Raw genomic sequence first — 27934 nt, 5'->3', positions numbered from 1 at the left:
GAGCAAGAAAGACAGATTGTTGCATTGAATTATTTGTAAAAATAAAGAAGATGTGCAGTTTCAAATGAGTGATGACAAGTTTTTTGCTTTGGCTATCTCCAGATAAATGGGATTACTGGATCAACATTCTGAAGTCCTTGAAAGATGTTCGCTGTGCCTTCCTATAAGCTATTGCTTCAAATATATTCATTTCTACTGGAAATCTGTGGTAGTTGTAAAATTCAGAAGCCCTGAAAATAAGGAATACTATCAATATGTCAACATTCACACTCTCTAAATAAAAAAGAGGTAGGGTAGTCAAAACCCATATAGACCATTACTAGTTGCAGACAAAATATAAATTCAGTCTGTTTTCCTGATAACAACACTAAGCCTACCCAGAAACTCCCATTTGTTTCCTTCTTGAATAAGATACATTATTCAGGTAAAACTAGTCTTTTTGCTTTTATCTATTAAGAAATAGGTTCAGTATACATAATGGCCTTTACTTGCCTGAGTAGTGTGCTGACCTTCCCCCCCCCCCCAAAAAAAGAGGAAAGTGTTAGAACCGACAGATCAAGTTCACTTTGTCACCTTTCTCCCTCTATGCTGTACACACACAGATTCCCCAGAAAATAATGGTCGGAAGCATTCATTTTGATGATTCACAGTTCCATGGGTTGAGTAGCTTTAGCTGTGTGGTTGTCGCTTGGGGCTGTCCTAAATTATCCATGTGTAACACGCCCATGGAGCTAGAGGCATCTGGTGACTTGGCTAGCACAGAAGTTATTATCACTTTTTTCACTCGTATAAAATAAAACTTGGAAAATCATCAGCCTTATGCAGAGGAGTTATTAATGTGCATTTGTCACAGCTGAGTTACCCACAAGTCCTTGTGAAGGATGTACTGATATCCCTCAACTTACATTGGGCTTTTGCCCACCGCCGAAATAATTCCAGAGTAAGTTGAAAATATCATGCACTGAAAGTGTATTTAATAACCTCTATGTACTCAACATGAAAGCCTAGCTACACTGGACCCCTTCGAGATCTGGTTCTTTCCCTTGTGGTCATGTGACTGAGGGGGCTAGGCTCAGCACATCATAAAGATGGCCTATCACATGTTGCGAGTTTAGGTAAAGAGAAAACTCAAACCGCAGAAATATGATTTATACTGATATATCTTCCTTTTGTACCACCAAAAACCTGAGCCAGGCATCAATGGCTCACACCTGTAATCCTAGCTACCCTAGTGGCTAAGATTTGAGCACCAAGATTCCAAGCCAGCCTTGGCTGCAAAGTTCAAGAGACTCATATCTCCAATTAAGCAGCAAAAGGCTGGAAGTGGAGCTGTTGCTCACATGGTAGAGTGTTAGCCTTGATGACAGTGCCCAGGCTCTGAGTTCAAGCACAGAATGCGTACACAGAGAAAAAGAGAAAGACGGGGTGGGGGGGGGATTCTGAGCCACTAAGTTGGCAATCATTAGTATAGTCATTAAATAATAATTTCACCACATAAGAGCCAGAGAGATAGCAATTGCAATAGAGTTTCTTTCCATTCTTTAACTGTTCAAACATTTACTGGTTCACATCTGTGCGTGTTTTATTTTCCAACCAATCCTTAATGATGAGTACACATCAGGGAATGAAAAAAGTACATGATCTGACCTTTGCAAAGTTTATAATCAGCTGGAGTGAATGAATAATAAATAAGTAGGCAAATAAGTAGACACAAACATATAGCGATCACATAACAGGTATGAAGGAAATGAAAAAGACTTTGAAATACATTAAGAGAAATGTGTTTTTAACTTTATATCCGGAGTTCTTTATAATTTTGTTACAATTGAGCCAACTTTTCCTTAGGAACCACAGAAGCTCCAGTATTGAATAGTTGTTTTTATAGACATTAGGGAGTTAGCTGTAGTCTTGGAGTGGTAAGCTAGAACAAAATTGAGTTCTAGACCTACTGCCATTTGAAAGCTTTAGAAGAAAACAAAACAAAAAAACACGTTTACATGTGAAATAAACATTTCACAGCAAGCAACTACTTAAGACATAAAACTCTACAGCAATAAAGAAGATGATGGGTCCACTGATAAATAAATCTATTCACAAGGCAGAACAAAAAATAATCAGAACCTCTGAAAATCAGCAAAATAAATTCGGAGAGTTACTGAAAGGTCACTTTAATATCAGTCCTACACTGAGTAAAAATAATTTTGTGCTTTCATTCTCTGCTTGAAGATATAAGATTGTATACATTCTGCAAAGTTGTTTGCAAAGAAAATGAAACATTTTGTCTGGACAGGCCAGTAGCAATCCAAGAGTATTTCTACAGCAGTACCTAGTCCAGGCTTCCAAAAGATGAAAGATTCCATAATGTGTTTGATTAGGCATTCAATAAAGGAACTACAGAGAAAATTGCTTCTTTGACCTGATGAGATTCTCTCTCTAAGCCCTAGAGTATAATAACAAAGGAAACAAGAGATATTTTCGCCCTACTCTAGCAAATAAAATTGCAAATGTTTTCTTATTAATAAAATAAGGTGGAATCCTTTCAAGAATTTAACAAAGTGATGCTTTAGTAATTTTTGAAAAGCAGCTGTGTATCAGAGTTGCACATCTTCACTGATAAGAAAGGTCACTGAACTTTTTTTTTTTTTAACAAAAACTCCAAACTCTTCAAGGCATAGTTAGGCTAAATAAAAATACAGATCCTCTAAGGGAAACTCTATTTCTTCCTCCTTCAGTAACGATGGGAATAATGTTAATACTTTTAAATTCAACACGAAGGTAGCAGCTTCTCAGGTGCACTCATCAGGCCCACATACATATTTCCAGGCACAGTTTTCTAAACATATGTTGTCATATTTCCCTATCTCATTAGCAAGCTCTTCCGGGATAACTTATATAAATACCTCACAGGTAATTGTGGCTCCTATCATCCCAAAGGCTGGCAATGCTATGTTATCCCTGCCACATTGGGACACAGCTTTCCAAAATCAAAAAAAGTGAAGATAAATGTTGAACTGGGGTTTCAGCAATCCAAATAGCTGTTCAGTTCACCCCGCAGAAAAATGGATCTCTTTTTTATTCCTTACTGAAACATCTTGTTTCCCACCAGAAGCGGGTAAAGGGCACAGTAAGCATTAAAATGACACTAACAGTACCCTCACAGAGTATAACAACAAAAAATAAAATGAAATGTCCGTTAAAAGAGAGGTTTAACCTATAAATTCTTCAGGGTTCCATCTAGTGAAGTTTAGGTTAGCTAAAATATTTGCAACTATGAGAAAAGAACACTCAATTGACCATAACCTTAAAAATATTAATTGTCACTGAAGAAACCTAGAACCTCATGTATATAATCCTACTTGGGAGACTAAGGCCTGAGAACCATCATTTGAAACTTGCAGGGGGACAAATCGGAGAGACTTTTATCTTCAATTAACCATTAAAAAGCCAGAAATGGAGCTGTGGTTCAAGTGGTAGAGTGCCAGCCTTGAGCAAAAAAGGGAAAGGGCAGCGCCTAGGAACAAAATTCAAGCCCAGTACTTGTGCACATTCATGCACAGGCACGCACGTACGCGTGCATACACACACACACACACACACACACACACACACACACAGATTGGTATCCGGAAACAAGTGATTTTAAATTAATGATATCACTAAGGAAACACTTTAACTTCTCAGCCACCATTCTTAGCTATGAGCCTCGTATCCTCCGAAATCGTCTCTTGGTTGTAAAAGTATCACCATAGCTTGTATCCCACACCAGTATCTTCTACAGAAAGAAGATGTTTTATACTAAGAAGGAAGTCCCTTAGGATCAGCGGCATGAGACAAGGATTGCTCTGGTGCGCCTTCTTCTATTGCTGATGAAGATTATAGGCGTCCCACAGCTGCCTTAGCCCACTCATGATTCATCTCCAGGGCTGAGGAATAGTTTACCATCTCTGAAAACTGGGTGATGGCAATCTCAGCTACACAAACAAAAGCCCAGAGTTCTTAAGCAAGACAAAAGAAGGTCTGGTTCTGGGCCAGAAAAAGACACTGACTGAAATAAGGTATCTCATTAGACTTTGGGAATTATTTCCTGTGATATATATCTACCTTTAACTATACGTATTCACCTAGGTAAAAACCAGCATTCTTGTATATATACCAGTTACTATTTTGACAGAAAGTTAAAAGTACATGGGCATTTACAGGTTATTTTAGAAGAACATATTAGTAAAAAAATAAAATAAAAACAATGAGTTCATTTAACTCAGAAAAAAACATGCTTTAGTCTAACTTGGCTTGGAACTGAATAGAATTGGAATCAAGTTTTCTTATTATCATATTCTCACCTCTTATTGGAAAGTAATCCATATTATGATGGCCAAGTTTGCTGCTAAAATTCAAATAATATCTTTAAATCCATGAATACCTTATAACTTCTGTCTGCTCAGCCCCATCTCTGTTATGAGGTATGAAATACAACGTGAAGAATTGTGTACTAGTCCATTTTTCATTGCTCTAAGGAAATATTTCAGGTAGGCTACTTTGTAACAAAGAGAAGTTCATTGAGCTCACACTTCTGGAAGCCAAAAATCCACATAGCATGGTACAGGCTCTGGCTAGGGCCCAATGACACAAGACAGCAGAAAGTGTAAGAGCAAGAAAGCTCATCTCCAAAAGGAAGACTGAAGCTGGGATTCATACTCCCTTCCACAGACATTACACCAGTGACGGAAGGGCTTCCCTCATAGCTCCATCTCTTGAGGGCCCCAAACGACCTCACAACACTTCCCCAGAATGGTCTGGGGAATAACTACACAAACACGAAAACGTGGGGAGCCATATGCAAATATGCCCAACCCATAATAACTAGAAATAAACATTCTTTTCCCAAAGTAGAGTTCCTATATAAAGTGAAAGATGGCCAGTTAACTTGGAGTTTCAAATAAGGAATAAAAAAATGAATGTGATATGAGCAGCCAAAATTTAGTATGAACACTCAAACTATAAAGTTACTTATTGTTTCTCTGAAATTCAAATTACTCTAGTCAGCCTATATTTTCATTCACTAAGTCTGGCAACGTTGATTTTCACTAATTAACATAAGAATAATAATATTCATCAGATGATGTCACCAATGTTAATCAAAGCATCTATGTTTCCTAAGAAAGAATTAAGATGACTACAGTAAAATCACATAGAGAAGGAAAGAAATGTGTAATATTCCCGTCACTGGCTCCTCTGCAGAATCTAATCCTGGTTCTGATAGGATCATGGAATCATTCAATATTTACTTCTCTGTGCATTAAAAAAACACATACAGATGCAACAAGGAGAAATATATAAATAATTTTAACCTGCACTATATCATAACTAGGAGAAAGAAAATACAATAATCCACAGGTTATACTGAAATTCGACAGAACCAGCCTCAGTGTCCACCCCAGAGCAGAGCTAGGTAGAGCAAAGAAGAAGCAGATGGTGAAGGGTAAAGCCACTGACATACACAGGAGGCAGATGATGATGGTGAAGGACAGGTAGGAGGAAAGACAGGGTGGAGCAAGTCCCATCTTCATTAGGGGATTACTGAGAATAGCTGAATCTTGCACAAACTGTAAAATGCAAAAGGGTAGAGTGAGCAGTTAAAGGAAGCTATCGATTTAGGGGGTCATAGAGCCATTTAGACGGCCTTAGTGAAGAGAATACATCCCATGGAAGCAAAACAGGACAGCAAGCTAGGTGCCAGGGCCTCATACACGTAACCCTCACTAGTTAGGAGGCGGAGATCTGACAATCACAGTTACAGTTAATGGGGGCAGAAAAGGCCATGAAATTCTCATTGTTAATGAACCGGCAAAAAGCCTGAAGTGAAGGTATGTTTTAAGTGGTGGAGTGACAGTCTTAGAGAAAAACGATCCTGGCCCTGAGTTCAAGTACCAGTACCAGCAGCCCTCCCTGCCACACACCCACTCCCACACACACAATACCTGCAAAGCATTTATCCTGCCCTCACGAGAACACTGGGCAAAGCAGATGAGCTTGTACCTGTTCTCGTGAACGATGGGACTTTCAAAAGCTAACTTCCTCTTTCTATATATACAACTCTACTAATGATCTAAGAGAACAAATCGTTTACAATGAAAGCAAATCATTTTGAAAATGGAGAACAGAACAAGACAATTTTGATGGCCCTGTAAGAATAAAATGTATAAAAAGAGAAACAAAAATTGAGCAGTTGATTTAAAAAAATTCCTGAAACATCTGCAAAAAAAGTAATACAATTATCTAAACTTTCCCAGGGTTCAAACATAGAAATGGAATTGCAGATATGAAAATACAGCGCAAGGACTGTGGTGCAGGCCAACTGGAGCAAAAAGTAGAACCCTATTAGAAAAAAAAAATTATAGGAAAGTAAAAGAAACAGAGTACATGCCTAGCAAGTATAAAGCCCTATCGTCAAACCTGCATGCTACAATGAATGGATGGATGGATGGATGAATGAAGAAAAACAGACAGACAGACAGACAGACAGTCCAGCAGACAACTTATTCCACTGAAACTATAATTAGGAGCACTGAGAAATGTAAGAAATAAAAAGAACCAAAACCAATAACATACAGGTAAAAGTATCCAAGAGAAGTCGCTATACAGAAAATGAGCAAGGAAGATCTAGTATGCTTCTGCCGAGGATCAAATTCCTGATATTATCCCTCAAGGACAAATTGTAGCCTTTTAGCCATCCAAGTAAAATGTTACTTTTAGGGTTCAAACAAACAAAACGATGATTACAGGCTCACACCTGTAATCCAAGCTATTCAGGAACCTTAGAACTGTGAGTGGAGGTGCAAAGCCAGCTTGGGGCAGGGAAAACTGTCAGACGGTTATCTCCACTAAACTACCAAGAAATCTGGAAGTGGAGCTGTAGTTCAAGTGGTAGAACGCTAGCTTTAAATCGAAGCAGCTCAGGCCCTGAGTTCAAACTCTAGGACCAGGGCTTGTGCGTACACACACCCCCCCACACACATGCGCACACACAAAATCAACCTGGCTACCTCATATTTTCATTTTGCAGAATTAAGAGTTCAGGTTATTCTACGTTAGAAGGCCTATAAGATATTCTAGGAAAAAGCATGTTTCACCCAACCAAGATAAAAGAGGCCAAAGTCCTGCTGGTGACCATAAAGCACAGCTCACTGCAAATCTGAGATTAAATCCAATCTGAAATGCAGGTAGAAGTGTAAGTACACACCATGTGTTCTGACATAGGAACTATGAATTTAGAATGGAGAGGGAGGAGCTCTGGTAGTATGCTTGCCTAACATGAACGTGGCCCAAGTTTCAACATCTAGCACCATAAAAATAACTAAGGCAAAGCCAAAGGTATCATTTTAAGCTGAGAAACAAAACAAAGATGCCTAAGGAGAAAGGAAATGAAGCATATAAAAAGTTATTTGAGGGCTGGGAAGGTGGCTCAGCGGTAGAGCGCTTGCCTTGCATACCTGAGGCCCTGGGTTTGATTCCTCAGTGCCACATGAGCAAAAAGAAAAAAGCCAGAAGTGGTGCTGTGGCTCAAGTGGTAGAGCGCTAGCCTTGATCTGAAGAGCTGAGGGACAGCGCCCAGGCCCAGAGTTCAGGCCCCACGACCAGACCAAAAAAAAAAGTTATTTGAAACAATTTCTAAAATAATAATACACATCTTCCTCTAAACCAAAAAAAAAAGGTTTAAAACCAGCCAGAAACACAATAGATAGTTAAACATAATAAAAATAATGTAATACAATCTTACATAGACATTCCCTGACTTATAATGAAGTTACACCCCTGTAAGCCCATTGTAAATTAACTATCACTAAATGAAAATTCACTTATTACACCTAACCTATCAAACACCATAGCTCAGAGCCATAGTGTCCCACAGAGCATTCCTAGATTCCCAGTGACTGGCTTAGGAGCTCCAACTTACTGTGGATTCTAGCACCATAACAGAATATCCTACAAAGCATCATTATATGAAGGTTGAAGGTCAAAATCTGAAAAACGTTTCTACTCCATGAATACTGCTCCTGTACCATTACTACGTTGCAATCTAAGTTGAACTACTATGAGGACCATCTGCTTATGTAACAGTGTAATATGATAAGAGTTGAAATTCAATTTGTTGAACATATCCGTAAATTTGAGAAGTTAAACTTCTCTAGCAAATGAAATATACATTAAACTGTCTCATGAAACAAAATGCAATTCCTAATCCTATAATCTCTTCCTTACTGGCCTTTCTTTTGAAATACTGTTATCAATATATAGATTATTTTCTAATGAAATGATTTGACTGACATTATTCCTTTTTGACTCCTGAACTGTGCCAAGACTGGTAAATAGTAGTTGCTATTTATTTTTTATTTTTTTTTCCTTTGTCAGTCGTGGGGCTTGAACTCTGGGCCTGGGCACTGTCACTCAGCTCTTCAGCTCAAGGCAAGTTACTCTATCACTTAAGCCACAGCACCACTTCTGATTTTCTGGTGGTTTATTGGAGGTAAGAGTCTCCTGGACTTTCCTATCCTGGCTGGCTTTGAATCATGATCCTCAGATCTCAGGCTCCTACTTGAGTAGCTAGGATTACAGGCATGAGCCATCGGTGCCCGCCTAGTTGCTATTTCTTTTTGAGACATTTCCATCGGTTTTGTTTTTGTTTTAATCATTTTCTCCTTTATGGAAGTAGTGAAAAAGCAATTATCATTACTTTGGTATCAATTAAAGCAGAAAAACTCCTTCACATTCATGAAATTATCGAAAATTAGAAAAATGGCAACATAGCCAGGTGAGGGAAAGAAGGAGATTTCAAACAAGGATGACAAGGATGGAAATTGTTTTGGAACTTACTGAAGGAAATTGGCAATATCTAATAAAATCTGGCAATATCTAATAAAAAGTTGTGTTTATTTCTAGGTTTTTGAACAGTCCTCCTCTTAGAGACTTATCCCTCCCAAAGTATACCTCCAAAAATATATGCACAGAAAGTTTTCCAGAATAAAATTATTTATAAACACAAAACTATCTAGATACCCAGTGGTGTACACTTGAATAAATTATGGTAACTCTACCACTGCACAGTTTATACACACACACACACACACACACACACACACACACACACACACACATACACACACACACACAATAAAGATCTTTATATAATAATAGGTAATCTCTAGGAACATATTACATGGAAAAAACAGAATGAAAAAACAATGCATGCAAAGCATTGTATTTTACTATAAGCTGTTTTATATTTCAGTGTGATATTGAAAACAAGGATACAGGATGACCCCATTGTAACAATGAGATATACAAGACACTATGTAGAAACGAACTTTACAACTTGGTGGAGGAGGGAGGAGTTGGGGAGAGGAAGGGATGGTAGGGGAAAAAACAAAGGAGGAGGCAACAATGCTCAATAGGAAATGTACTTGTTACCTTGCTCATGTAACTGTAACCCCTCTGTACACTATTGTTACAATAAAAAACATAAAAAGAACAATGAATAAATTAACAAAATTGGATATATAGAGATAGAGAAGAGGAACTCAAACAGGACAGAAACAAATAGATGTAGTTTTATTTCAAATCGATGATATAATAATGGAAGGAAAAAGAATTTATTCAAGCAAGCTTTGAACCTGGAATTTATTCTACAGACAAAAACAAATCTTAGGGGCTGGGAAGGTGGCTCAGTGGTAGAGCGGTTGCCTTGCATACCTGAGGCCCTGGGTTCGATTCCTCAGCACCACATAAGCAAAAAGAAAAAAGCCGGAAGTGGCGCTGTGGCTCAAGTGGTAGAGTGCTAGCCTTGAGCTGAAGAGCTGAGGGACAGCGCCCAGGCCCACAGTTCAGGCCCCACGACCGGACCCAAAAACAAAAAACAAAAGCAAAAAAAAAAAAAAAACAAATCTTGCATTTTACTTAGGTAGGCCTTCCATTGGTAGTAACATTAGTGTAGTAATTCCTTACTGCCTTTGTGTATATGGGAGTAAATGTATTGACAGTTTTTAGAACAATGATTTTCCTTGTGAGAGGAAGGGTTAGAAATATGAAATGCTGAGGAGGAAGAATATACTGTGTTATTTTGGACATGCCACTATCATGTTCACATATAGTTAGTTCTCCATAGTCATACATTCTGCATTAATAGAATCCAATCATAAATCCAAATGAAAAATAAGCAAAACAACTTTGTCTCTCTCCCTCCCTCATCTACAAAGCACTTGCACTGATTTAGCCATTCTAAGTAATCTAGACTGATGATTCCAAATACAAAGGTGGATGTTCACAGGCTGTATTACCCAAGCCATTTAATATAATGAATTTGAGCATCTGGGGGTTTTTGTTCTCTGCATCCTGAAACCAATTTCCTCACGGGTATTAAAGGATGACTGTATTCTTAGCTCTGTCCACCAAAATTGAGCTTAGTATAAATGATAAGCTGAGTGCTGATTATCTTGATTTTTTTGAAATATCATTACTCAGGAAAAAGAAACCAACTATTCAATTAAAAGCTATTTCTAGGTCTGAGGTAGAAAAAAATACAAAGTGAACATTTTGTCATGTCACGAAGAAGGAAGTGCTAAACAACTAATGGAGACTTCTAGAAAGGACGCAGGAGCCCACTTAAAAGGTGTCTCACTCATCACAGTAGGCCAATTTAAGAACCAACAAAGAATAATGTCAGAAATGACTCACTCCATTTGCAAAGAATCCATGTGTTCATGGTATTTAAAAAGGAAGAGGAGTGAAGAAAAGATTACAGAATTAGAAAATCGTCTTGCCACTTCTGATACAATGATTAATTTAGGCAGGAATCATCAATAGATTCTGAAACCTTGGGGGCAAGTTAGTAAGGAAGAGGACATTCACACATCTCAAAATATCACCTCTCAGATCTCTCATTAATGATAAAGACAAACAGAGTCTTTCTAATAATGAAATCTAACTGATAACCATCTCAACCAACGAAGTGTGGAAGCTTGAAAATCACGCACACAAAAATGGGATTTCTGATTTTATGCTATCTATCCTGAAACACTGAAAAAGGAGTTCTTTTAGTTCAGAAAGTTTTGTATCTAAAATATTTAACGCCTCATCTAGTCTTAAAAAAAATCCATCAAATTTCACGGGAGTTAGTCTATCCACCAACGACAGGTCTGGCCACATCGAAATGGTCACCATGGAGAATGGGACCCAGCCCTTTACCTCCTCCGCATTCCCCAGGGAGCTCTTTTATATGAAAAGAGTTAGGAAATAGAACAACTAATGGCAAGACAGGGTCCACAGTTCAATATCTAAAGGGACACATCCAGCTATCAAAAATATCATGGTGACAATTGGGAAAGTGTGGATGTGGCTGATAAGATCATCATCGCTCATGCTCTTACAAGGACAATGCTATTCTTAGTCATAGAGCAGAATGGTATTCTGTCTTTTAGGAGACGTATCTTCAAATACTTACGGGGTGCATTTTCACATTGTCTCTCTATATAAAGAAAGAGATCAACTTTTGGTAAAAAGCATGCATTATGATACTATTCTTTCAAACTCATCTGTAGATCACAATTCAAAGACAGACGTGAATAGGGAAGCCGTGCATACAGAGCATAGAGCTCAGGCCAGAGCATTAGACAAGGGATAACTCAGGAGAGATAGCTGTGTCCAGGAATCAAAGAGATGCCAAGCTAGTACCTGCCCACCCCACCCCCACCGTCCTACATGGAGCTTCCCCTTAGTGAGGAACTCATCCGCTTCTTTTCCTTTTCTTGGAAAACTACTTGACGAGAACTTTACCTCTGCCATGGGCCTCTCATGGCAAGGATGTCTACCCAAGACTTCTGTTGGGTGGGAACAGCCCATGTCTCAGTGAGGACCCCCGCTCCCTCTTTACTAATACTCGCCTTCAAAATGGCTTGGTCCCAGAGGTATGTGACTGGGCAGCAAGGCTGTAAGGAGGAAACAAGAACAGCAGACAAAAAGGAAGGGGAAAAAGTGAAGTGCAAAACAAAAATCCATGTAGATCCCTAAGGATTCGTATAGGCATATCTAAGGGGAAAAAAGGCTCTCATTGTTTTCCTATGATACTTTTAACTAAGCACTTTAGACAGCAACCATCTTGCAATCGTGAGCAGAAGGTGTGTTTTAGAATAGGCTTGTTTAAGGTATAGTAAGTGGCAAAGAATAGGGTTCCTGGAGCCCTAAATTACTTCCTACCAGCGAACATCCTAGCTGGGATGAACTATCTCTGCCTCAAGTTTACCCCTTTCCCCTTAATTCAAGTGATTGAATTTTCTCATCAGTTGCTATTCAACCTCATTTAAAAGAATACTTTGTTTAAAATGTTTCCTCTGGACAAAAAGGCTAGTGAAACAAATTCTCCCTACTCACATTCCTCTCGCATTGATTCACAAAGCATGTAGGATAATAAAGTTTTCTGAGAATTTGTGCAGTAAAGAAACCTTTTTCCATTGGTGCAAATCAATGTGCCTTAATAGATCCTACAAAATCCAGGGATATTGGATGGGCCTGTTAAGAATCCTTAAGAGACAATTAAAAAAAAAAAGATAAAGTTTAAAAAAAAAAAAGAATCCTTAAGAGGGCTGGGAAGGTGGCTCAGTGGTAGAACGTTTGCCTAGCATGCATGAAGCCCTGGGTTCAATTCCTCAGCTCCACATAAGCAGAATAAACCAGAAGTAGTACTGTGGCTCAACTGATAAGAGCGCTAGCCTTGAGCTAAAGAGCTGAGGGACAGCACCCAGGCCCAGAGTTCAGGCCTCACAACCAACAAAAAACAAACAAACAAACAAAAAAGAATCTTTAGAAGGGTGATGTTGTCTGAAAGAGAAATGTATGCATTACCCAAATTGTGAAGTGGTAATCCCTCTGTACTACATCTGAATAATAATAAAAGTATATTTTGAAAAAACGAATCCTGAAAAGTAATCCTTATATCAGTTTACTATATAATCGCATCTACTTCCACATCAGGAAATGGAGACCACCAAAGATTTTGTGTGTTCCTGTTTTATAGTATTAAATATAACCTACAAAATGGTGAGACAAAGGACGAACCAATGTGACAGCGATACTCACAAGACAATATGTTGGAAATAATCTGTACAACTTGAGGGGGAGCAATGGGGAGAGGGAAAGTGGGAGCAAAAATGAGGAAGAGGTTGACAAGTTCGATTAGAAATGTACTCACGACTTAACGTACGTAACTGCAACCCCTCCGTCCATCTATCACCTCGACAATAAAATTAAATTAAAAAAATGAAACTAAGTGCAACCTACAGTCAGCTATCACCTGGTTTAACTATGACCTGCCAGAGAGAAAACTACATAACCATTTTAGAGTATTGTCTCCAGCGTGCTGATTTTACTAGAAACATAGATTGAGTGCAATTAATTGTTGAGTGAATAAAATCACTTCCAATTACTTTTTTCTGGGAGAGTCACAATTTCTTGTTTCTTTCCTTCATTTTCCTTTCTGTTATACATTAAATTAATACCTTTATTGAACAGGCTGTAGTAATTCCTAGTTTTTTTTTTCCCAATCTCAGGAGGACAGAGCAAATTCAATGCTCATTAGTGTGAACAACTAGTTTAAATGATTTATTCACTGTGCATTCCATTTTACTTGTCTTGAATAAAATGAATCAGGTTTGATCATTACAGATCTCTTCAATCTTGTATTTTCTTGGACAAAATTCTCCAATTAGCAATGCATCCAGTACTGCTTTGCCTGATCTTTCAAGCTAATAATTCTTTCCTAAATAGGCACATTAGAAGAAAAAAGGATATGCTATTGTGCAGAAACCTAGAAGAGTCAGTTCCAGTCCTTCAAAATAGAATGTATATTATTCCCAGAGCATCAGGTCTCTGAGACAGATGGTTTTGTTACCTTCTAATCTATTGCTTACACCAGACACATTAATGCACATCTTAGCAATATTTTCTGTCTTCCATTGCTAACACAAAGATAAGAAGTTATGACATCCTAAAAAAATCCCAACACTTCTGCTGGTAGATTTTAAAGTATGTAATACGTAACACAAAGTCATTTGTGAAAGACAAAAGATGACTTATCATGAAAAGACACTAGGGATGCAAAAGAGCCATTTAAAACTATTTTCAGAGAGAGTGGGTATACCTCAATAGTAGAGTCTTCCTATTATCTTGAGGGCCACATACAAACACACACACACACGCACACACACACACACACGCACATACACACATACACACACACATGCACACACACAAACACACACACACACACGCACACACACACACATGCACACACACACGCACATGCACACACACACACATGCACACACACACACACACACACACTTTTAAAAAGTTTGGAGAGAGAGAACTATTCCAAGTAATTGGAACAATGAATTTGGCCATGTAGCATTCATAGGACATTTAAGGACAAGAGAACTACTCAATATTTCAATGATTTGCAGTTATCACTTATGGTATTATGGTTATTGTGAGGTAGTGTTCTATTGCAGGGTGAGATAAAACAAAACAGTAATTACACTGAAGTCATTCAAGACAGGATTTTCAGCATAAGAAGAAGATGCAGATGTACAGCTGATGAGGGTGAAAATTAAAAGCTTTGTAGAATGCATTTTAGATTGGAATATGCTATGTAACCCATGGTTTATATATTTACACACACACACACACACACACACACACACACACACACACACACACACACACACATATCATGAGAAGTCCTGAAGGCAAACTCAACAGCAAGACACTCAATACTCATATTATGATCTCTAAATATCGGTTTTCAAAGTAATAAGAGCAAATGAGTCTTTGGAGAATGTTTGACTTCCATTCTGGAAAAGGAAATATACGAAAGAAGTAGAGATCTCTTTGTTTTGTGAGGAAAAAAAAGAAAGAAAAATAGTTTAGTCACATAAAATGATCTAAAAGTCAATGTGAATGGGCTTCAACCAGCCAAAGAGGAGAGAAGTTAAACAAAAGTAAGATCTGTAGCTTCAATGAAATAAAGTATAGTAAATGTCTTAAGTTTATGAATTTATAATAAAGCTAGAAAAAAATCATTGCTGGCTCAAGGAAGTAAGCCTCTAATGAACAAAATGAAAGTATGGAGCATTAATCTCGCCTCTCCTATTAGAACTTTATCTTATAGTACCAAATAATTTATGAGAAATAATGGAAGAAAGAGTCACAGAAAGAGAAAACCCCTACTTGGAAAATCTTAAGAAATAAAGGAGGCAAGCCTAAAATTTATGAGAGAAAAAATTTAAAGCCTGAAGGATTAGTTTGAAATTGGAATTATCCATATAAGCCATAGTATATTTTAGGTTCACTTAAAAGTTGTATCTATAGCCATGGTAGCTGCCAATATGATACAAAGAAAGATAAGCAAGACAGTGCACTTCCAGACAGAAGTATACTCCATCAACACGGCATCAGTCTCCCCTAACATTCTCAAAAATAAAATTGAATTTGAGCTAAAACTTTAGTTCTTACTACGTACATATTTACTGATAATATCAATAATGAGTACACATGCATCTGTAACCAATGTAAATAATGATCATCTTGCTAAAAGTCTCATGAAACACAAATAGCAAAATCCAGACCATGAAGTTTGAAATAATCTAGAGTTTTCAACATTTTCAAGGGGAAAAATGAAATTTGAAGAGATGTATCAGCCAATCATAATATTCTGGCATTATATAAACCTGATTCAACCACATTATAAAGAAAAAGTCAGGCAAATAGGGGAAACTTGAAAACTGATGCACTTTTTTAATATAAAGAGATAATTGTGAGAAATTTTAAATGTAATAATCATATTATGGCCATATCATGAAAAAGGATGGTTCTTGTAGGAAGATATACTAGAAGATCCAGTGATGAAATGAAGTATGTTATTGACTTAAGATAGTCAGAGAAGAGAGGCAATTAGTGGAAAAATTACTGGCCATGAGGTGATAATTATTTAAGCTGGTAACAGAGACGTGAGTATTCATTTTAATATTCATTTGCTTTTGTCTTAAATTTTCCAAAATGTTTTATAATATTTGCATTATAAGCATGTGGAAAAAGATCAAATGTGATCTGTAACTTCAGAAAATGACCTTAGATTCTGGTAAAGGGGAAAGATAGGCTTTGGATGAAATTTCCTTGTTACAAAAAGGACGGAGCAGAGTACATTTCTGGTTATTGAAAATATACCAGGTTGGGAGTTAAGCACACACTGAATATCAGCTCAAAAACAGAGTCACACTTCAGGCTCATTCTAGTTTGGTCATCTATGAGGCTTTTTAAAAAAATATTATTATTATTATTGACATCAATTAGTTGTATAGGAGGTTTCATTTTAACATGTATGTATACAATCATTCTTACTCAGGCACCTCCTCCTCATTCTCTCTCCTCCCAGATCCTAATTCCAAACCAGTCTCATCGTTTCCGGAGTTCTCTTTTCACACATTATGTGATGACATTTTTGTAAAGCATCTGCTTAAAGACTACCTGATTGAAAGTAAGCAACAACTACAAACTCGTGCATAGAGTTGATCACAGTATGATTCTGTAGAAGGTACAGCTTTGGAGCAGAAGGCCTTGGGCTACAGATCACAGGAATGGTAGAAAAATGAGAAAGGGCACATTCAATAATTTGGCAGAATGGATATGAAGTAGATGCTGCTAAGCTTAATCTACTACTGCTGAGCATCTTGTTGAATTTCTTTGAGTTCCCCGAAAAGTAAGAAAGGGTTTTCTAACACCAGCAACCAACCCAAATGCTGAATTTTCAAAACCTTAATTTAACTGAATTTCAGGAAACCATGCAAAGATATTACTGGAGCATAGTTCTATGTTACCTGTGCTGAATTTGTTTTGCTATAGATGCATCAATTTAGTAAGTGTGGCTCTGAACTTCTATTCCAGTAGATTTTTTACAGAGTCAAATTGAACTCATCAAGAAACAAAGAGAAAAGAATGAAAATAAGTAACATTTCTCCTGAGTACTCTTGACAATTATTTTTTAAGTTTTGAGCCCAACATTTGAATAGATACCATACACACAAACAGACCAATTAATTTCATAACATTAAGAAAGAAGTTTGATTTTCCATAAAGTTCTCCTTTTTCTATTCAAAGGGAATAATGATCAGTGTGTATGCATGCGTGCGTGCGTGCGTGCGTGCGTGTGTGTGTGTGTGTGTGTGTGTGTGTGTGTGTGTGCGTATGTATTTTAAACTTGGTCCACGTCATCTATCATCAAAACATAACACCCCTATTCTGAACCAAAATTAGATTTTAAGTTAAGTAATCCAGTTCTAGTCTTAGCATTGGTAGCTTTACTCTCCTTGCCTCAGTAGAATTTTACTCCAGCTGGAGTGCAGCAGGTCTTCGGCTTGTGCCATTTGCATCTGGAGCTCTCCATCCCTAACTCAGAATCACTTTCTCCATGCTGGGGCAACCTCCCAATAATTTCTCACTTTGCAGAAACTGAAAAAGTCACATTGATGAGCATGTGCAGTCTATTTGAAGATAATTATTGCTTTCTCATTCCCCAGGCAATTTTGGCATTTCCTTTTTTTTTTTTTTAATTTTTCTCATCACTAGATTCCTTTCCCTCCATTAATTTCCTGGCCAACTTCCCTGCCAAGGAAAATTAAAGAAAAGATGCAATCCAGATGCCTTTATCTCAGATGACTTTAGAATATGAATTCTCAGCACAGGACATTGGAAGCTACCATCACCTTTTAGGAATAGTCAAAGTCAGTTCCGTGTATTTGAAATCTAGATAGCTGACTCTTCCCTCACTTTATATCAATAAGTGTTTATTGAGCACTTTCTAGAACAATCCTACCTATTAGCACCAAGGCAAGCTATCATATGCCAAAAAGAAAGATGACTTGATCACCAGAACTAATCCGAACACTGGGTGAAAAGCAAATTGAGAAAAAAGGAATTAGTAAAGATGTTTAATAAAACAAACAACTGGAATCAATATGGTCAGGATAACTACAGATTAAGTGAGTTGCTGGGTCAATCCTATCTGTAAGCCAACAGGAAATAAGTTACTATTTAAAGAATTGTCTTGGCTAAAATCTCCATCAAAACTATTTCTGAGCCAGGTGTCAGCTTATATCTATAATTCAAGCTACTCAGGAGGCTAAGGACTGTGGATGAAGATTTGAAGCCACACAGGGCAGGCTACAAGATCTCTTATCTCCAATTAATCAGCAAAAAAGCTGGCAGTAGAACTCTGGATCAAGTGGTAGAGCACTATCCTTGAATAAAAAGGCTCAAAGATAACACACAGACCCCAAATTCAAGCTCTAGGACCGGCATACACACATAGACACACACAGACACAAATCTGTTAAAAGACTGTTCATCTCTTCATGGAAAAGAGTGAGGCCTGAAGGGCTAGTATACCCTCTTCAGAAGGAAAGCTGAGAAAATAAATTAACAGTATAAGTTATATCTTGCTCAAGAATATTCATAAAATGTTATAGTAATTGGCACTGGTAGGAATAGATGTTATGAAAAGTGAGGTTTTTCTTTTCCTCAATTCTGCCATTAATTACCGGATTCTTTCGAGAATCTCGAGTGCTTATTTATAGATTCACTTAACATTCCTAGTATATTTACTTCCTTCAGAGCCATCACTTGGGACAGTGAAATCCTAATTAACAAAATCATCATGATTTAATCAGTGTACCAGTAAGGTTCTGCTTTGTACCTTCAATGGTCTAGCCTCCGGTGATTAGGTGAACTGATTAAAATAATACAAATAATCCTATCTATAAAACGTTTCTGCTAACTTTCATTATAGAAGCAAACATGGCCATCTTATTAACTATTTTCTCCTTGGTTTTAGGAACATTTTACATTCTGGGGGAGGGGAGTAATCTTCATGCAAATATAAATAAGTAAATGAATGAGTATACCATTAAATATCTGCCCCATAGGCATAACAAAATTTGATTCAGAACAGAAGTGTTTTCTCATGATAGACAATGTGGATCTGGTCTGGAGTAGGTTTTCCCAGCATTTGGGACACAGGTTTGCTATTTTCCTAAAATTATCACTTATGAGTATGAATACTTTTATCTTGTATTATTTTATTGATTTGACAAACACAAATTGCTGGGCTTTTTTTTTTAATGAGGCGCTATTATTTTAGATCCCTCTGTTACCTGAATGCTCTTAAACCAGTCATTTCATTTGCAGATGCCACATGGTGTGGATGCTCACAAACTACAGAAAAGTATGCTTAACTACCACCTCTGATGAAAGAAACTGGGTAGAAAACAGGTAATAGAGATACATTATGAGAATATTTGACTTGTTGTGCATGTGAAGTGATTTGCTATTAGGAAGAAAACAAGCTGAAAGAATACTGTGTGTTGTGGCTGAATGTATGTATGAATCTTGTTGAAGCAGTATTCGCATTTGCAGCTTTCAAATTTGCAGCTAGATCACAGATACTGTGTACTGACTGGGTAGTGGATAATGTTCTGGGAAGATGGATCAAATAAGTAACTACCCTTCATAAACACAATGGCAAATTCATGAATCAGAAAAGGCACTTTCTAGGAAAACTACAGTCATTAACTTCTTTAAAATCAAGCAAATCATAAAACATCCATTGCTTCATTTAGTAGAAGTGTACCAAAGTTCATATAAACTAAAAACCCAGAATGAATCCAAACATTGGTGCAAATACGCTTCACTTATTCATGTATTGATCTACTCATCCAATAAATAGTCCAGGAGGATTTTTTCCCCGTTTCTTTCCTTCCTCCATGGAATTAACCTTAGAAGGGGTAGCTATTACATGATTACACTGAGACTAAAAAGTTCTAATTATGCAAAGTAGGAACAAAAAACTGTGACTGGTGACTTGGCAAATGCAATGAAGGGTCTGACGACTTGACACAGACTGAGCAAAAAAAAAAAAAGAGGTATTCTCAAAGGTGATGGGATTAACTCGGAAAAAAGACCTTGGGAGGTGTGTTCTGAGCACTACCCCATGTGGAGGGGGTAGTGTGTTTGAGGAAGAAATAAAAAAAAATCCTACGGAATAAAAGTGGAAAGTCCTGTAGATGTGTCTGTAAAGGTGGCGAGGGGAGACAAGTCATGTGAAGCCTCCAAGGGAGTTGTCTAGGCTTCATATCCATGCTCAAAACAATGGATACACAGCTATTGCAAAGCTATCTGAACACCGAGGAGACTCTGGAGTGATCGTGGGAAAGGGAGATGGCACCAGCTGAAAAGGGACAAGTCACCAGCTGTGACTTGGTGGACTGCTTTAACGGAAGAGACAAGGATGACGTGCAGGTTTCTATCTGTTAGCCAAGAAAAAAGACCGCTATGAACAGCCAAATTTAGGAAGTAGGATCATGGCACGTGGTTTGAGAAATCAAAAAGATTTTAACAGTATAAGCAAACCTAAGACCAGTGACTATTGAAAGGCATGCTTCCAAAGTTGGCTTTTGGCTGGTATCTGTGACCTTGGACTTCTAGTTCCCGAAAGATCCCTAATAAGAATAGCTCGAGCTCAGTGCCAGTGGCTCACACCTGTCATTTTTAGCTACTCAGGAAGCTGTACTCTGGGGACTGTGGTTTGAAGCCACACTGAGCAGGAAAGTCCATGACACTCTTATCTCCAATTAACTACTAAAAACAAGCCAGAAGTGGAGTAGTGGCTCAAGTGGTAGAGAACTAGGCTTGAGGAAAATAGCTTGAGGATAGAGCCCAAGCCCTGAGTTCAAGCCCCAGAATTGGCTCAAAGAAAAAGATTAGGCAAAAGAAACATTTGTTTCATTCTTATTTTCTAGGTGGAACCTACATTGTGTCCTCAAGCTCCTTCTGTCTCCAAAGGACAATTATAAAAGACATAGAGAGATGCAGGGATGGGGGAGAAGGAAGGGTAAGAGAAGAAGAGAGAGACAGAGACACAGAAAGAGAGAGAGGGAAGAGTAGCTCACAACAGCTAAACTAAGCTGGTTAGTTTAAACAAAGAATATGGTATGTGCTGAACACCGAAACACCTGTCTTCCTCCGGGCATGTGGGATTGTGGTAGACAGGACGCAAAGAGCCGATGTGGCCATCTTTCCAATGCAACTTGAGGCGTTGAGTCTCTAATAAGCTTCCGAGTAGACATTTCCCAGGGATTGTGACATTCAGTGTGGGGTGGGGGGAATTAAAGTGGTCTCACTACAACTTCACTAAGAAAGGTTTCTTGGAGTTTGATGTGAGTTTCCCGAGACTTCACCAACAGTGCCTTTCTTTCTGCTAATTCTGTTCTGTATCTTTTCACTGATAAAAAAAACTATAACTTTGAGGATTGCTGAATGTATGATGAGTCATGGCAGTCCTTCTGGTGATTCATAGAACTAGTGGGTGGTCTTGGGGACCTCCAACATAGAGAGGTACTGAGTTTGAAGTAACAATGTAATAAATGGATGTTGTACAACAATCGCAGCTCATGGAGTACTCTTGGCTGGAGATCAACACGTGGCTCCATTGGTAGCTGGAACTCAATATCCAATTTCGGCGTGAAATCAGAAGATCAAGTAGCAGTAACTTTAGGAAATCATCAACCTATAGTCTTAATTTTTTCAGATGAACTAGCATCTGGTTTGAGAAGTTATCAGAAAGAATAAGAAAGGTAAAACAGAGAAGTCATAAAAGTAAATTGAGGGAATTTATAATAAATTATAATATACTAAAACCATATTTTGTCTCCCAAGGCCCTGGATTAGCTGATGCCAGAAGGCTTCTTGCTTGTCTGGGAATGCACTGCCTGGCTACAGATTTCCAGGTCGCATTTTCAATTAGATCAGCTAAATGAGGTATCTTGAAAGGATGATTTCTAAGCTACCAGGACAATAATGCCACAAACTCCACCAGATTTTATGAGAGTCAAATGACAGCATAAATCAGTAGGGAAATGCGTGCCAACCACAGAAACAGCAATGTCTCAAACTCTTGGAGACTGAACACCATCCAGTTGGCTGGGAACAAACCATGTGGCTTACAATCATTTTTCGCAATTACTAACCCAGCTAGTTCATCGTTCCTGGCAGATATGCCCCACATGCATAACCGAACTCAGCTAATTTTCACTCTGCTGATCGAAAATACAATTTTTTTCCCCCTCAGAGAAACCACCCAGAAAGCTTTCATAAGATTTGGGATATTGCATCAAAAACAAAAAGCCCATTTATGCCCAGTTGTTATAGTCAGCCTTGAAATGATGCATATTAAATAGGCCACCCAACATCATCACAAAAATGCTACTGTGCTATCATGGTAAATGACAGTGTCCAAGAGAACAAAAACAAAGTTTCAGAGTATTTCTTCACTTTTTTCCTTTCTCCTTCCTCTCTCTTTCTCTCTCCTTTCCTCCCTTCTCTCCTTCTTTCTTTCAAGTTTTAATTTGTGTGTATAAAATTGTACATATTTATAGGAACATTGTGGTAGCTGTCTAGTTTTTCAGAAACACATGGTCTGTTAGAGTACCTACACTCACTGTCCAGTACAATGAAACAAAGAATTTAACTTTAACTTAATACTTAGTACTCCTTGATCAACTTTTCCCCATCCCTTCTTCTCTTCTTTTGAAACAAACCATATGTCTTAAAGTTATTTACTGTAAGCTAATTCACCATTAGACATTAAATACCATATATAGTGGCATATGAAACTCCTTAAGGAATAAAATATTTATATGACCAAAAGGATAAAAGGAACTTTTCTATTAAGCTTAAATTTTCAACCAAGTTTCATTTCCATGAGCCTGCTGTATTCTGTGTAGGGATGGGTCTTTGATGAACTGCCCATTATATAACCCTTCCCTCAAAGAGAAACATTTTCCAACACAGGAAAACCCCCATATGTATTCTGAACTCTGGATCTGTGCTCCCCTGAATAGAATGAAGGGAGGATATGTAGAACAGAGGTTACAGGGGCCTTTTAGTTGTGTAGATTGTTCTATTCTCTAGTTTGGGATTGGGTGGAAAAGCATTTTTGATATTCTTAAAATTCCTTTGTCCTAAATATTTTATTTAGGACACAGAAATCTTACATAATTAGCATTCCCAGATTCCTGAGGAAGAGAGCTGCATAAGCTTGGGGCATCTAAATTTTCATTAGTATTGGGAAAAAAGGTCCATTCCATCAGCTGGGTAAGTTCAAGCTAGTTCTATTACGCTGAATTTCTGAAGACTCAGACAAAACTTTGCAACCTTTATTATCCTATTCTTTGTCCCTGGAGAAGCCTAAAAGAATATTTATACCAAAGGTACAAGTCAAGTAAAAATATATTCTCATAGTAAACCTGCCAGGTTCCCAAATAGAAAGTGTCAGAAGGGGAAAAAAAGTATAATATCAAGAAAGAGCTAAATTAGCTAGATAGGACTTAAGATGTCCCATACAATTGTAAGCATTTGTTCTCCAATCTTATACTCAGGAGACAGAAGTAAGCTAAGCTAACATAACTATGTGTTTCATGGAATATACTGGGGTTTCTGAAGGAGTTCTCAGACTCAGAATCATCATTAGTAGAGCAAAGTCGAAGACACTGGGAAAAGTGTAGTAAGGATGGAGGATGGGTAGTAGTCATTTATTTTCTTGGGTAAATTTGATTGTACAAGTAATTTTCATAAATGGATTCTCTTACAACACTGAAGCTTATATAGTGTTAAATTGACTTGACTATAAAAGCTTGTTTTAAACTTTTCCTCTTAAATAGTCATTAAAAGGTGCTAGATTTGACCATTTGCCCCCACTTAAAACGACCCATAATTTTTAGAAACTATGGATCATGTGACAAAACAGTGAGACCATAGTAACTGCATAGAAGTCCTGCTTTCTGTCATACATAGAATTAGAAATAGTTATTGTTTTTTTAGTTCAATTATTAATTTGCTTTGCATCTCTAGTGTTTTCTTTTTTCCCTTCTGTGTCAGTCATTGAAGGAAGAGTACTATGTCTTGTAATTTTTAGTTTCTTTGAAATCCAGAGCATTTATTCAGTTGATGATTGCATGATGTAGTACTTAAATTTTGCCCCCATAGGAAAATGCTCCTAGTTATTCAACTTTTAAGGAAAAGTATTCCATCTTCAGTAGAACATGTCATTTGAGATGTCTCTTCCTTTTTGGTACTTCTAGTTGTCCTCTCTGGCCTCCTTTCATTAAATACAAGGGGAAAGATGGGATTGAACAGACTGGCTTTGGGATTCAAATATAACTGTCTCTTTTCTATGTTTCTTCAGCGCAGAATTGAGATACCACCAATAAAAGGCACAATGCCTTCCTCCCTCCCCAAAAGAAGATGATGATGAAGGAAGAAGAGGAGAAGCAGGAGGAAGAAAGAGAAGAAGAGGAGGAGGAAGAGGAAGAGGAGGAAGCGGAGGGGGGGGCAGGGAGGAAGAGGAGGAGAAGAATTATTATTATTGTTGTTTTAGGTGAAGAGAGTTGGAAGTCTAGATGCCAGGGTGGCTGGCTGACTGGCGGGGTTTCGCATCAAGGACTGTCCCTGGTGAATGAGGTAACCTTGAGCCAGTTAACTTTTCATGCTTTAATTTTCTCATCCATAAACTGACAATGATAATGGTTCCTCATTCACTGGAACACTGGTAATAACTTACCACACAAAACACAAGGCTTGCGCTATACTGAGTACTCCTAATGGTGGGTGATTATTTACTGTGCTATCGAGTGATCAGGGGTTTGCTCATCCATTTCCACGCCTATCGTTTATTCAACATTTAGAACTATCCAGGGAGTTCTAATGAAATCCTACTGCCTGAGCTACATTCCATACAAAACCATAAAGAATCCCTGCTGGGAAGGCCAAGCTTCTAAAGGAAGAATCAAATCTGCAAACCACAACTACAATCGACACAGAAGATCCCAGGCAGGCTACGGAAGCGCCGCTGAGTGAGCTTTCTTGGCCCTTACCTATTAGGGATTGCTTTACTCATCTTGGAAGCAAGCATTGTGTCTGTTCAAACCCCCATTGTTTAACCCCCTGCCTGAGACGGAATAAATGCAAGGGAAATTGGGGTTATTAACAAGAAATGAGTTGTACGACTGGGACTGGGCTTTGCAATTCCTGGTGATAATCTGAGAATACTACATCAGGGTAGAGGAAGAATCACACAGGCATTGAACTCCCTAAATGCATGTTTCCCTGTGTATATTGCGCAAGCCTGAAAGGGACACAAAATAGCTTTGCGCATTAGCATCCAAGGGGAGGAGCGAGTTGGGCAAAGCTTTTAAATTAATTGAAAGAGACGCTCAGGAACACTCCATGCCATTCTTTAATCTCCGTTCTCCTGTGATAAATATAAAATGACAGGAACAGGCCCAGGCTAACGAGCTGGAGGCAGGACCCCGTGGAGGCTTGCCAGTCAGTGCTCAAACTGTACATCAGGGCTCCCGCTTGGTAAAAGAAAGGAAGGAAGGAACATGTTTGACTGGGCCGTGGACAGCACCAAAGAGTGCTCCAAAGAATGTCTACGGCACTTGGGAATTTTACTCTTAACTAGCAGTAATTAACAGTGAAACAGATAACCGCCTGGACGGCAATTAGGAAGGCATAGCAGAAGAAGAACAACCACCACCACCACCAAGATTTATTGACCGCCTTTGAGCGTCCTTTTCTGCACTAACGGGTCCCTTGCAACATTTCATCTTACAACTTCTGTGACTCTCCCTTTCTAGCATGCAATACACTGTTGACATAAAATCAGAGCTGACTTAAGACCAATAGAAAAGGACAGACGTAACCCCCTGTGACTCCTGAGGTTAAATCATAACAGCGCCACTCCCAATACGTCCTCTTGGAACACCTACCTGGGGGAGAAACGAATGTGGTATCCAGTGGAAACCCAGGCTGCCCTGTGGCTGGGCCCATATGGACCGGAGTCCGTTTGCCAGCTGTGTCACGAAGCCTTTGAGATTTCGCCCCTGCTAAATCACAGAACTGAGACTAGCCATCGGGGCTGAGCTCTCTTTAAATTTCTATTGCACAGAAAGCATGAGCTAAACTTCGAAAACAAACCTGGTATGTTTCGGCTAGCTAGCACTCACACATAAAAGCCAGTTACTTTCAATGTGCCCAATTTAAATATGGACATACGAAGAAAAGCAATGGGGATTTGAATGTGTGTTTACAGAGTTTGAGCTCTCATTCTAACAGAATACACTGGACAAATGGAACTTGTTTTCTGCCCCATTTTTGTTAAGGAAAAATTACCAATAAACAGAAATCTTCCCAAAGTTTTGGGTCATCTCAAGATAAGATGTTCATCCCATATAGCACCTGCTAGACACATGGTGTTGTAGTCGTTTCTCTACGGTTAAGAGTTTCCGATGGGAGGGCTGGGAAAATGGCTTAGTGGTAGAGTGCTTGCCTAGCATGCCTGAAGTCCTGAGTTCTATTCCTCAGTACCACATGAATAGAAAGAGCTGGAAGTGGTGCTGTGGCTCAAGTGGTAGAGGGCTAGCCTTGAGCAAAAGAAGCTCAGGGCCAGTGCCCAGGCCCTGAGTTCAAGGCCCAGGAATCACTCATTGACAGCACTTGTTACAAGTAGATAGGTGGGAACTGAATGTTGGCACTCAGCCTTTGTGGACCTGGAGACTAGCCTGTCTGCTCTGCCATGTTGGCTTTAACGCAACATGGCCAGGTGACTTTAGGCACGCCACTAAAATAAAACTTCACAAGGCTGAGATTCCTCATTCTTACAACAGCAGCAGTATTAACATGCATTAATGACTGGCACTGCATCAGAAGAACACTCACTTAATGCTTGGCACTTAACCTGCAGCCCCATGTGTCCTACATGACTCTGTTGGGAAATATCCATCAGTTTAAATAACCCAACCAGACCTCTTTTCTTGGCCGTCAGGAAGAGAAATTCCAGTGGTTCTTGAGGAGTCAGGAACTGACACTTTGCTGTGACCATGTTTCTTTCTAGAAACCACCCGAGCCAAGTAGCGTGTGAAAGGTTCAGGGAAGGCCTGCAGTGTCTTCCCTCATCAGGGAAGATACGTGCAGATAGCAACTTGGGTTTTTGCGGTGGGAAGCAATGGAAGGAAAGCAAGGGAGATGATCCTGTTGGAAACAATCTTGGAGAGACACTTCTGCTTCCATCTACTTCTGCATCTGAATACAGTCTTATCGTTTTCTAAGCGCACACGAAGCAGTGTAACTCCTGACAGCGCTTACTTGAATGCCTGTGCTTGTGGTCCCCTTCTTCTCGGTCTTAGAGCTAATAGGCTGCCTGGTGGCTCTGTCCTCCCTGGCAATTCCTACTAAAATGATGTCTCCCTTCCCATCTCTCCTTTAATTTAGCTGGAGGACTGCATTCTTTCCCCCCTTCAAGATAAGAAAGATTTCTGTGTAAAATTCAGCACAGCCTAAACATTTTCTACAACTTTTTACTTCTAGGTAAGACCAAGAAAAAAAAGAAAGTAAGAAGAAATACCAGTTATTTCACCCCACTTCCAAAGATATCCTAACTCCTGGCATTGCAAGAGGCTGGGTTAGATACTTAAAGGGTTGTAAAGAACAATCAAAAGGTAGATCTTTTTCAACTGAGCCCACCAATCTAGTACAGAGGTTTTAAAGCAGTATTCACAAGCAGAATACAACCAGAAAAGTGCCCAGAGATGGATGCCTTTTGCAGAAAGGACAGAGGATGAGGGATGGATGGAGCCTAGGATGGGTGAGGAATGACACAGGGAGACCTTTTGGAGAATCAGGCTTCAGGTGTCAACTCTTCAGGGCAGGAGCACCTCATGGAGGTGAGGGAGACTCTGGGCATCAGGAGTATGAGGAAGAGTAGCCAGAAAACATGGAACAG

The 27934-nt window shown here is 38.7% G+C and overlaps 1 protein-coding gene across 3 annotated transcripts in view; it reads right to left on the bottom strand.

Moving 5' to 3' along the window:
- Positions 1-27934, bottom strand: part of Pcsk5 (proprotein convertase subtilisin/kexin type 5) — a 293974-nt gene that overhangs the window by 181439 nt on the left and 84601 nt on the right. The gene's annotated exons all lie outside the window — the stretch shown is intronic.

This window comes from Dipodomys spectabilis, unplaced genomic scaffold (genome assembly GCF_019054845.1).
Source record: "Dipodomys spectabilis isolate Male_0828 unplaced genomic scaffold, ASM1905484v1 ptg000335l, whole genome shotgun sequence".
Taxonomy (NCBI): Eukaryota; Metazoa; Chordata; class Mammalia; order Rodentia; family Heteromyidae; genus Dipodomys; species Dipodomys spectabilis.
This window is presented reverse-complemented; position numbering and strand designations above follow the sequence as displayed.